The 10,020-nt window shown below is 43.4% G+C and overlaps 1 long non-coding RNA gene across 1 annotated transcript in view; it reads left to right on the top strand.

Moving 5' to 3' along the window:
• The first annotated feature begins 601 nt into the window (after positions 1 to 601).
• Positions 602 to 10,020, top strand: part of LOC117504104 — a 34,097-nt gene continuing 24,678 nt past the window's right edge. Inside the window, exon 1 of the long non-coding RNA XR_004558724.1 lies at positions 602 to 842. This is a non-coding gene — a long non-coding RNA (uncharacterized LOC117504104). The remainder of the gene's footprint in view (positions 843 to 10,020) is intronic.

The following is a 10,020-nucleotide window of genomic DNA, read 5'->3' as shown; positions in this document are numbered from 1 at the left end:
ACATGAAGGTTAAAATCTCCAAGAATTAAAACAGATTCCAACGTTATAATAGAGGATAAAAAGTCACTAAAATCCTTAAGAAAGGCAGTAGCAGGGCCTGGGGGGCGATAAACCAACACACAGAAAAAATGGGTTTGAGAAACCCACCTTGACCAACTGTGATTCAAAGGAGGGAAAATCCTGTGACTGTACCCCTTTACACACACAATCCTCTTTATAAACGATGGCAAGGCCCCCACCACGGCGACAGGGGCGGGGCTTCCCAAGGACACAGAACCCAGCAGGGCAGAGCTCATTTAAATGAAGAAATTCCTCTTCTCTCTGCCAAGTCTCCGAAAGGCACATTAAGTCCAACATTTCCGTTGATATAAGATCATTCAGGGAAAATGATTTATTGGCGATTGAACGCACGTTCAATAAACCAAGGCGCAAGGTGGATGACGTCACGTAGACGCTGTCTGAGGCTCGAAATGGGATAGGACGAAGACAGCGGTCACGTGGACTCCAGCTGATCCGTGCAGGCGGAGGCGTAAACACGGAAGTGCACAGTAGCAATGGAACTACGCCACCAGGATAGCAGCACTGTGAAAAGTCTAGAACACCCGTACCTAACCGAACAGGTGTCGATGCAGATGTGCCATCGCACACATCAAAGAGAGGAATGTGGTAGAGGAAGCGAGCCCGTCCTCGGCCACCGGCGCTGGCGCCCAAACGCGCTGCTGCACGCCTTCTCTTCACCTGGACACCAGCCCACGAGCCTCTTCACCTCTTATCCAAAAAGCCTTTTTTCCTCAGTCTCCTGCGGATCTTACACGGCGCCCTCAACAGCAGTGGATAATCAGGTGAGTCGGAGCCGATAGTTAGGGGCGGAGGAAACGCCTGGTTGTACCTGTCTCGTGTAGCAAATAGGCTCTCCATCGTCTCCTTGATATGAAACAAAGAGTCCCGATCGTAAGTCCGTAAAGCCAAGACACCTCCATCTGCTAGTCGGGCTGCTAAAATAACATATGTTGTAAAAGTGGCCATTAGTAACCAACACAACAGGAGCCGAACGAGCCACGCCAGTCACAGGCACCATCTTGGAGCAACAAGCAAACCAACTGACAGACCAACAGAGCCCTGTCGAATGACTTCGACAAAACTAACAAGACAAGTGAGGGAAGCCACCAAGGCATACATGGCAGCTTTGAAGGAGTCACAGGTTTCTGTGGCTGTGATTGGGGGAAAAAGTGCATCCTGCAATGTTTGTCTGTTGCATCAGCAGCTATAGAGCATGGAGCTGAAGTGGAATGGAGAAAGACTTTCATAAAAGAAAACTCAAATGTAGGCTCATGTCCTCCAACGTGCCTGCTGGTAAGCTGCAGCTGAAAGTTTATGACTTATTTTGCACAGCGCTGTATTTGTCACAGTTCATCTCACAATCCTCATGTGAGTTCAGAAGGTGCCAATGTTGACCTACTTTTCTAGGTCTAATCTGGGTCAGCTTCAAATGTCAACAACTATCTATTTGGCAGGAGGAACTGGTCCTCAATGACTCATCCCTTGTTTAATATTAATTTAATACTCAGGTGAGACTAAGAAAAATGTAGAGAGCATTTAGTTAGATAAAAAGACACAGATAAGGAGCACTTCTTAAGGATAAAATCCTCACTGTTGGGTCAGCAGTTCTGCCTTGTTGTAGGGAAGGTATTACAGACCCCGTTAGAAAATCCGGGTTTGAATCTTCATGTCAAATGATTTTCTTAAAAAGAATGTGGGGCTCGGTAAAGGTTATAGTGAGGTTGATGTTACTTAGTCATCTTCAAATAATGGGGTAAATCCAGGGGAGATGTGTCTATTTAAGTGAGACATGTTCATAGACTGCCTATGGTTTGACCCGTATCCATACAAGCCACCATCATTCCCAAGAAAATAAACAGAAGACAAAAGTACTAACCACTATTCCACAGTGCCACCCAAATCATAGACACTGAGTAGTTAGCATGGTGGGATCGGAGGCGTGTTAGCCCAAACATGGGTGTGATTCCTGACCACACAACCAGTCTGTGTCACTGGATGTGACACTTCATCTGCATTGTCCCAGTGTACCCACCCATAATACAGTACCGGCTTTATCAATCAATCAATCAACTTTTTTCTTGTATAGCGCCAAATCACAACAAACAGTTGCCCCAAGGCGCTCCACATTGCAAGGCAAGGCCATACAATAATTATGAAACACAGTCTACGTCTAAAGCAACATAACCAAGGGATGGTCCAGGGTCACCCGATCCAGCCCTAACTATAAGCCTTAGCGAAAAGGAAAGTTTTAAGCCTAATCTTAAAAGTAGAGAGGGTATCTGTCTCCCTGATCTGAATTGGGAGCTGGTTCCACAGGAGAGGAGCCTGAAAGCTGAAGGCTCTGCCTCCCATTCTTTAGTTGGGGAAGTATCCTGCGTTGGATTTTCTTTCCAGGTCAACTCAGAATGAGGTTTCAATTGTGGCGCACTCTGATGGTGCTAAAATAAGAACTTTCAGTTGGACACATGACAGACCAACAAAAACAGGAAAGAAGACAAGCACTCAAGTCCCTTGATGGGTCATATTAGTTCAGATGAACCCTTGTGAACTTGGTGAGGTTTGGCCACAGACCAGAAGACGACACAATAGAATCCACTTACACCAAGGTGACAGAACACATTCATTTAGGGGTGCGACGGTGGAAGGTGATGGTGGGTTGATGAGCAGAGGGCACCGTAGTAGTAGATCTGTCCGCTGTCAGCCGATATTTAATCCTCGAGTTCCACAGTGTGGTCTGAACACGACAGAAAATCATTAGCCACCGCGGGCCGTTAACTGTCACATGAGTGATTGAATAGGCAGTGAGGCATGGAGTTTTGTATGGCAGTTAAACGTCTGTCCTGAAGACTCTTACTGCAGTCCGTTGGGGTCAATGATGAGGCAGATTTAGCAGTCGGCATTATTCTCAGTGGAACGTGAACTTACAATCGTGTGGGGGTGGGGGGGACAAACAAGTAGGGGTTAAACCAGCATGTTTGAGATTTGTTTTTCAGACCTCTCTTTAAAAGGAGCTAAGATTACTCACTGCTTGGGCAGCTGTTGTCTTGTTGAGGTTCAAACTAAAATCAATTTAAACCGACATTTATACCAAGGAGGTATAAAATCTACCGAGACGATTCCCAGGAAAATATACAACTATGCACAAGATTGTGAGACTCATTTGATATAAAACTTGGCAACCATATTATCTCAAAGGACAGCCTAAAAATATATTCATCCTTCCACCCACGACTACACCTCTTCCTGTATCTCAAGCTGAGCCTTGACATCTAGACCTAGCGTAGCCGGTCTGTGTAACCCATACATAAGCTCGGTTGTGTTATCCACCCGGCCTGAATATCCCTTACCATTCCCTCGTGGCCTCTGTCTGTTGGAGAAAGTAGGAGACCCTGCTTCACACTTTCCCTTTCAAACCCGGGAGCTCTCTGGAGGTAACACAGTCCGGCGCGAGAGTACAGATGGTGCATGCCATTACACGAGATAATTCTCCTTTTGGCCGTGCTACATGTTCATTAAAGTCACCGCTGTTAAATGTTTCTCTCCATTTACTCTCTCTCTCTCACTCCCTTTTATTAGGGGAATACATGAAAGAGGGAGGAAAAAAAAAAGGTAAGAAATTGTCAAATTATAAATTAAGCTGCTGCTTCAATTATTTGCTTGGTTTGATAATAACATGTGGTTAATTTTTGAACGAGGTTAATTACAAGAGGGTTAATGATATTCTAATAAAAAAAAAAAACAACTCATCACATTTTCTCGCCTAAATTACACTGACACATATGAACCAAATATTTTCTCCAATTAATTGGTAATTGTTAATAAATATCTTACAATTCACAGGGCCATGTGGACTGAGGCCATGTTTTGGAATGACATATTTGAGCGGGTTCTCAACATGTTCTGTAACAATTATTGCGAAGGCGACTTCTCAGCAGAGGTAATCTGACTCTCGCTGCCGTCTGTAGGTGGCCAATTTATTTCATTAAGTGGGGCAGATAGTGCACGTTTGCTACAGTGTTGTTGAGTGCACGAGAGAGCAAGGAGGGGGCGTTGTGGAGCGGAGGCAGGTAGGTGTGATTGCTCACTCACACCATAGCTGCTTGACGTCGCGCCTTACGGGGCCCGATTATTGAGCCCTGGGTGATCCTTCAGCCGCCCGTCCCCTTCCCTCTACTCCTCGCATCCTGCCATGCTTCATCCATCGCTACATTACCACTTCCTCTTCCTCCTCCTTTCTTTAACTTCAAGTGTTTACGTTGTGTTTTATTTACTCCCGCAGACGCGTCCGTCTTCATAATGCGTTTCTGCCAGTCTGATAAATAAAGCTGTTTGTGTTTTTACAGCACCCGCGACACTTACAGTTAACATCTCTTCATCCACCGCCGCTATTTATCAGAGGAGACGCGTGCGTTTACTGTGCAGGCGAGTCCCCCGTGGCACATTTCAACAAGGCTATTAGATTTCAAGCGGAGAGAAATAAGTGGCATCTAAACCACAAGCTTCAGGGGTAGTGCTACATGTATCCTGTATAACACGGTAGGTAGGTAGGTAGGTAGAGCTCGTCTAAATGTGTCAGGTGTCCAACGGCCTGATTGTTGTTTATGGCAGTGGCATAAACCAAAGTCTCCAGAAAAAAAGCAAAACAAATGAAAGCAGACTTACAATTCACGAACTGGAGCATTACAGAATTTTGATGGCCAGAAGTGCCACAGCAGGAGGCAGGATACAGAACTGGTGTGGCTGATGCGCCGTATTAACACTCTGGTCAAGAATAACCTATTAGCCCAGGGGTAGGCAACCTGTTCCAGAAAGAGCCATGAGGGTGCAGGTTTTCTTTGCAGCCACTGACTCCACCAGGTGATTTTACTGATTAATATCACTTTGAGCAGATGGAATCAGTTAATCAGTGAAATCACCTGGTGGAGTCAGTGGCTGCAAAGAAAACCTGCACCCTCATGGCTCTTTCTGGAACAGGTTGCCTACCCCTGTATTAGCCTGTCAAGGACTCTGAACCATCCCATTCAACTCTAGACCTTGGACTCATGCTTAAGGTGGACTTTGCACTTTTACACTCTCGGTAACGATTACAACGGCCTAAGCAGTGAGTCACCCCCTTGAGTCTGGTCTGCTTGAGGTTTCTTCCTCAAAAACGCCTAAGGGAGTTTGTCCTTACTACTGTCACCTATGTGCTTGCTCAAGGGGGTTGGTAATGTTTGACCTCACCCATGTGAAGCACCTTAGGGCAGGTTTATTGTGATTATAAATTAATTGACTCTTAATTTGAAATAGACCTCAGAGCAACATCAGTTCCTAGTCCTAACTTCATTTTAGTGATTTAAGGAAAAGGTTCAAAATTTATATTGTGAATTTTTCATGATGATGAAATACTGAGTATTGCTTCACACATGGGGAGAGCGTTGACAGGGGTGTCCTCGTTTAATTAACCTGCAGTCAGCCCAAACCGTGTAACTCCCCAACGTGCGTCCAGCTCCGTCGGTGGCATCTCGTTCAGTGTCGTTAAAACTGGCTGGACCCTGAACATGTCACAAACTGGTTTTCAGAGTTCGGTATTTTCAGTGTGGTTCTCTGGAAACACCTGCACAGGTCACATCTGGAGTTCCAGAGCCATTCACAAGTACACCAGCTCTACTCTTCCACGCTTCCTTTCATACATGCAGGTGAAACCCATCACCTCATTAGTGAACTCTGCTTCTGCCTCCTTAATGATGTGTTCAAGACCTCAGGAAAACAGAACATCGCACAGCATAGCCTCCGCCATCATCCATTACATGAAAACCAATTCAGTATTTAGGACAGGAACATAAAGGGACTCCCTCCTAACAATATGAAAAGTTTGTGAATGTACTGTATGGAAATACTGTTATCAAAGGAAGGCAAAAAACTTAAATGGCCATTCTAGGTTTGACCTTTCAAAGTCACCCAACACCAAAGGCCATCTGAACAACTGACGCGTGAGCTATGACTTCATATTAGTGTTCCACTATATCAACCACTTTCTCAAAATGGCTATTCTAATTATGTTTGACCTTTCAAGATTAAAAGTCATTTGAACAGTATTGTTTTGCAGTAACATTCTAAGTGAGCTCAATCTTTCAAGGTCACTCAATGTCAAAGGTGATGCATGCAATACAAAGGAGATGTCCAACTTCAAATTATGTTTTGTAGTAACCGAGATATATTTTAAACCAATTCCTCAAAAAAGCCATCCTCAGTGAGTTTGACCTTTTAAGGTCACCTAAGGTTAAAGGTCATGAATAATTAAAAGTACATATGATTTCATATAAGTGAATAATAGTAATCATGGGTGTATTGTTAACCAGTTCCTTGACTGGGACATTCTAAATATCCCCCATACATAAGCACTTTGTCAAAATTTACACATTGCCTTTGACCTTGACTTTTAAGCAATTGTTTTCAAGATCACCCCACTTTGTCCTTGGCCATTTCTTAAAGATTCCACCAAATCTGGTGCAAATTAAATTAAAAATCTTCAAGTTATACAACCGAAAACACCACATTTAGTCCTTTGTTGAAATTTTTTTGAAAATCACAGACAGGTTTAATGAACTTTGAGCCCAATGGAAAATGCAAAATCTTTTAAAGGCGTACTCCTGAGGTTTAATTTTGACTGCAGCAATTTGGGCAAATCAAAAGTTGTAATGTGTGGGATCCAAAGCGATGAAATTAATAAATATGACTGTCATGTAAAAATCCAATAAAAGTGTGGAATAAATTCAGATACAAAGACCATTGAAGCTTTGGTGACAAAAAGTTGAATTTGATCTTGTTTAATTTCCTCTCATTAAGTGAGACACATGGGATTTGTGGTGACTTTTTATGGGGTAAAAATATCACAGTGATGGGCCTTTCATGCTCGATCCAACAGAGTTCATGGAGACACATTCTGCTTAATACCACCTGGTTATCAACAACAAAGAAAAAAAGGGGGCGTGTACAAAAAAAATAGCAAAAATCCTGACACTTCTTGGGTCTCCGTACTATAAATCTTCAAACGCTGGTCTTTTCCTTACCATAATAGATGTCAGTATCCTCTGATGTAGAGTGAGCGGAGCAGCATGTAGGGTCTCACTCTTTCCGCATTTGAAGCCGTCACTCAATAGCGGATCTGTGTTGTTCATCATCAAATGGAGGAGACGTTGGCAGCATCACCTGCAGAGCGATCCAAAGAGATGAAGCAAAAATATCTCCGAATCGCTTGTCCAAGACATTTCCCCTTATTAAAGCTGCCTGCACGCAGGCTTTAAGGCAAAGACGAGCTCTTTAGATAAGCTAACCAAACCCGAGTGATACAACCACAAGATCACAAGCACAGGCCGTTATGTTACAAACGCCATTATAACGGTGTGCCATTAATAATATTTTTTCTTAAAATAAAGGAGAAGGTCACTTTTTTCCACAACCGTAGCCCTCAGAAAATATTGTCAACAATCAAGCTTTGACTCAAGCGCTTTACTCTTCTTTGTCACATGAGAGAAATCCCCTTTTTCCAACAATTCCAAAGACAAAATCTGTGGGCATCGATGCAGTGGTGATAATACAGTTTCTTAAAATACCAGGTTGGATGACCTGGACACATTATCATTGATGAACCCAGGATCACAGGGTGTTTCGAGTCTTACATCACCAAGTTCTCAGTTTGTTCCGAAATTACGGTGCAACATCATGGATCTGTGGACTTGCAGTGACATAGTTCTCTCTAGGTCCTCTGCTTTTGAAGTTGAGACATATTTGGGAAGATGTTATGGAGTCTTGAGGTCCACAGAATGAGGTGTTTGGACAATAACCAGTGGCCTAAGGCAACTACGTGATATATTTGGTACTCGGTCTCTTGGGAGGTATCCTTGGGTACTGCAGGAATGATTCGCAGTTTGAGGGAGCATCAACTATGACATTTTGGTTGGCCATGTGATGCATCTTTCTGAGCATGATCCAACATGCTGGTGACTCAGTGTTGACGACCCCAATGGCTGGAGGAGATACACGTCTCACCTGGCTGTAGCAGATAGATGGTCACGTTTGAGACGCGGGGATGGATCGGTTGTCTGCCTGGGTGGAATTTAGTACAGTGGTTGTGGCAAAACATGGCACCAGAACATGTTGTCAGACCCGACCTGACCTGATACAGATCAACCCTCTCGATCCACAGCCACCTCTGGGTTCATCCTCCAGCTTCTGTGATGTTCTTGGTGGTTCTTCTTTCCTGACACTTTGATGTCAAGGAAAATAAGTGCATGTGGGGGCATTCCTAACTCCTCTTTGATATTTACATGTTCCATAACCTGAGAGCAAATGAAGTTGCAGGACTCAAAAAGGGTTGTGGTTAGTCAATTAATCATGAGTGTGTTTTGCGCTTACACCAATCAGAGTGCCATCTATCCTTCGCTTCACGAGCGGTGTGCACTTGAAACAAGTGCATTGTGATTTTGATGTTGGAGTTAGTTGACTCAGCAGTGAGAGGTTTTCTGGCAAGGACACAGATCTGCGCACAAAGTGTCAAAGTGTTCATTTATGAGATCAACAGGATCTCCTGTTTCATATCTGTCCATCCCATCGCCTCCCGATCCCATCAGATGCATCAGGATGTTCGCCGCTGCATTACAAACACGCTGACGATTACAAACTAAGCTGTAAGCGTTATTTTATTACTGTTTTGACAGAAAAAAGGTGTTTGTTTTTTTTTTTTAGCTCCCATAACAGCTGTCCTGCTCACTTTTAGTCATTCCACCAAAAACTAAATTTCCAAATCAGAATTTTTTGCAAATGACCCAAACGGCAAAGGTGCACTGACAGATTTGATCAATAGCAATGTTTCAATATCGCTGGGGTTCTCAAAAACTAAACTTATCCTGTACTACACTTAAATAAGCTCCTACCTTATGAAAGATTTTTCTGAAATGATAAACAAAGCATCATCCACAAATCGTGACCAAAAAAAAAAAAAAAAATTCTGATAGCTGGTATTTTTTTGTTCCAGTACATCAGTAGTGGACTGGACCATAGTGGATCAGTGCAGACCGTTTCCCGCAATTTAGCATGCACATAAATTATGCACTGACTGAAAAGTTTAAATAATGGTGTGCAATACAGTTTTATTTTCAGGGTTACTTGTTTTTGAAAATAATAATTGCATAAATTTTCACCTGAGCAGGGGAAAAAAACAGTTGTGCGTTTAAGTTAACGGAGACTGCTCAAAGCAGACAGGCTCTGCCAACCCCCTGAAGCAGCCTGGTGGCGACTTGATGTATTTCAATGTTTAAGCACGGAAAGAATCACTCCAAAATATCAGGAGTTGTGGACGTGAGGGAGTTTTCCCAAATTTGTCAAGTGATGAGTCTGTTCAGGAGGACTCAGCACAGCCAGGCTGGAAATGCAACGTGTAGTCAGATGAGATGCAGCAACTGCTGCCTGATGCTTCCATACCTTGTCAGATGGTGTTCTATTTTAATTTTAACATATTTAAACATTGGACACCTTGTTTTCATTTGAGGCAATGGGCAAAAGTTCCTGGTTTGCAGTGTTCTTTAAAGTTTGTTAAAGCTACAGTGTGTAGGATTTAGAGGAGCTTATTAGCATAAATGGAATATTGCATTCATATATATCAATCAATCAATCAATTTTTTTATATAGCGCCAAATCACAACAAACAGTTGCCCCAAGGCGCTTTATATTGTAAGGCAAGGCCATACAATAATGATGTAAAACCCCAACGGTCAAAACGACCCCCTGTGAGCAAGCACTTGGCTACAGTGGGAAGGAAAAACTCCCTTTTAACAGGAAGAAACCTCCAGCAGAACCAGGCTCAGGGAGGGGCAGTCTTCTGCTGGGACTGGTTGGGGCTGAGGGAGAGAACCAGGAAAAAGACATGCTGTGGAGGGGAGCAGAGATCGATCACTAATGATTAAATGCAGAGTGGTGCAT

Source organism: Thalassophryne amazonica, chromosome 22, assembly GCF_902500255.1.
Source record: "Thalassophryne amazonica chromosome 22, fThaAma1.1, whole genome shotgun sequence".
Classification (NCBI taxonomy): Eukaryota; Metazoa; Chordata; class Actinopteri; order Batrachoidiformes; family Batrachoididae; genus Thalassophryne; species Thalassophryne amazonica.
The sequence above is the reverse complement of the archived record's forward strand: the minus strand, read 5'-3'. Positions and strand labels throughout refer to the sequence as shown.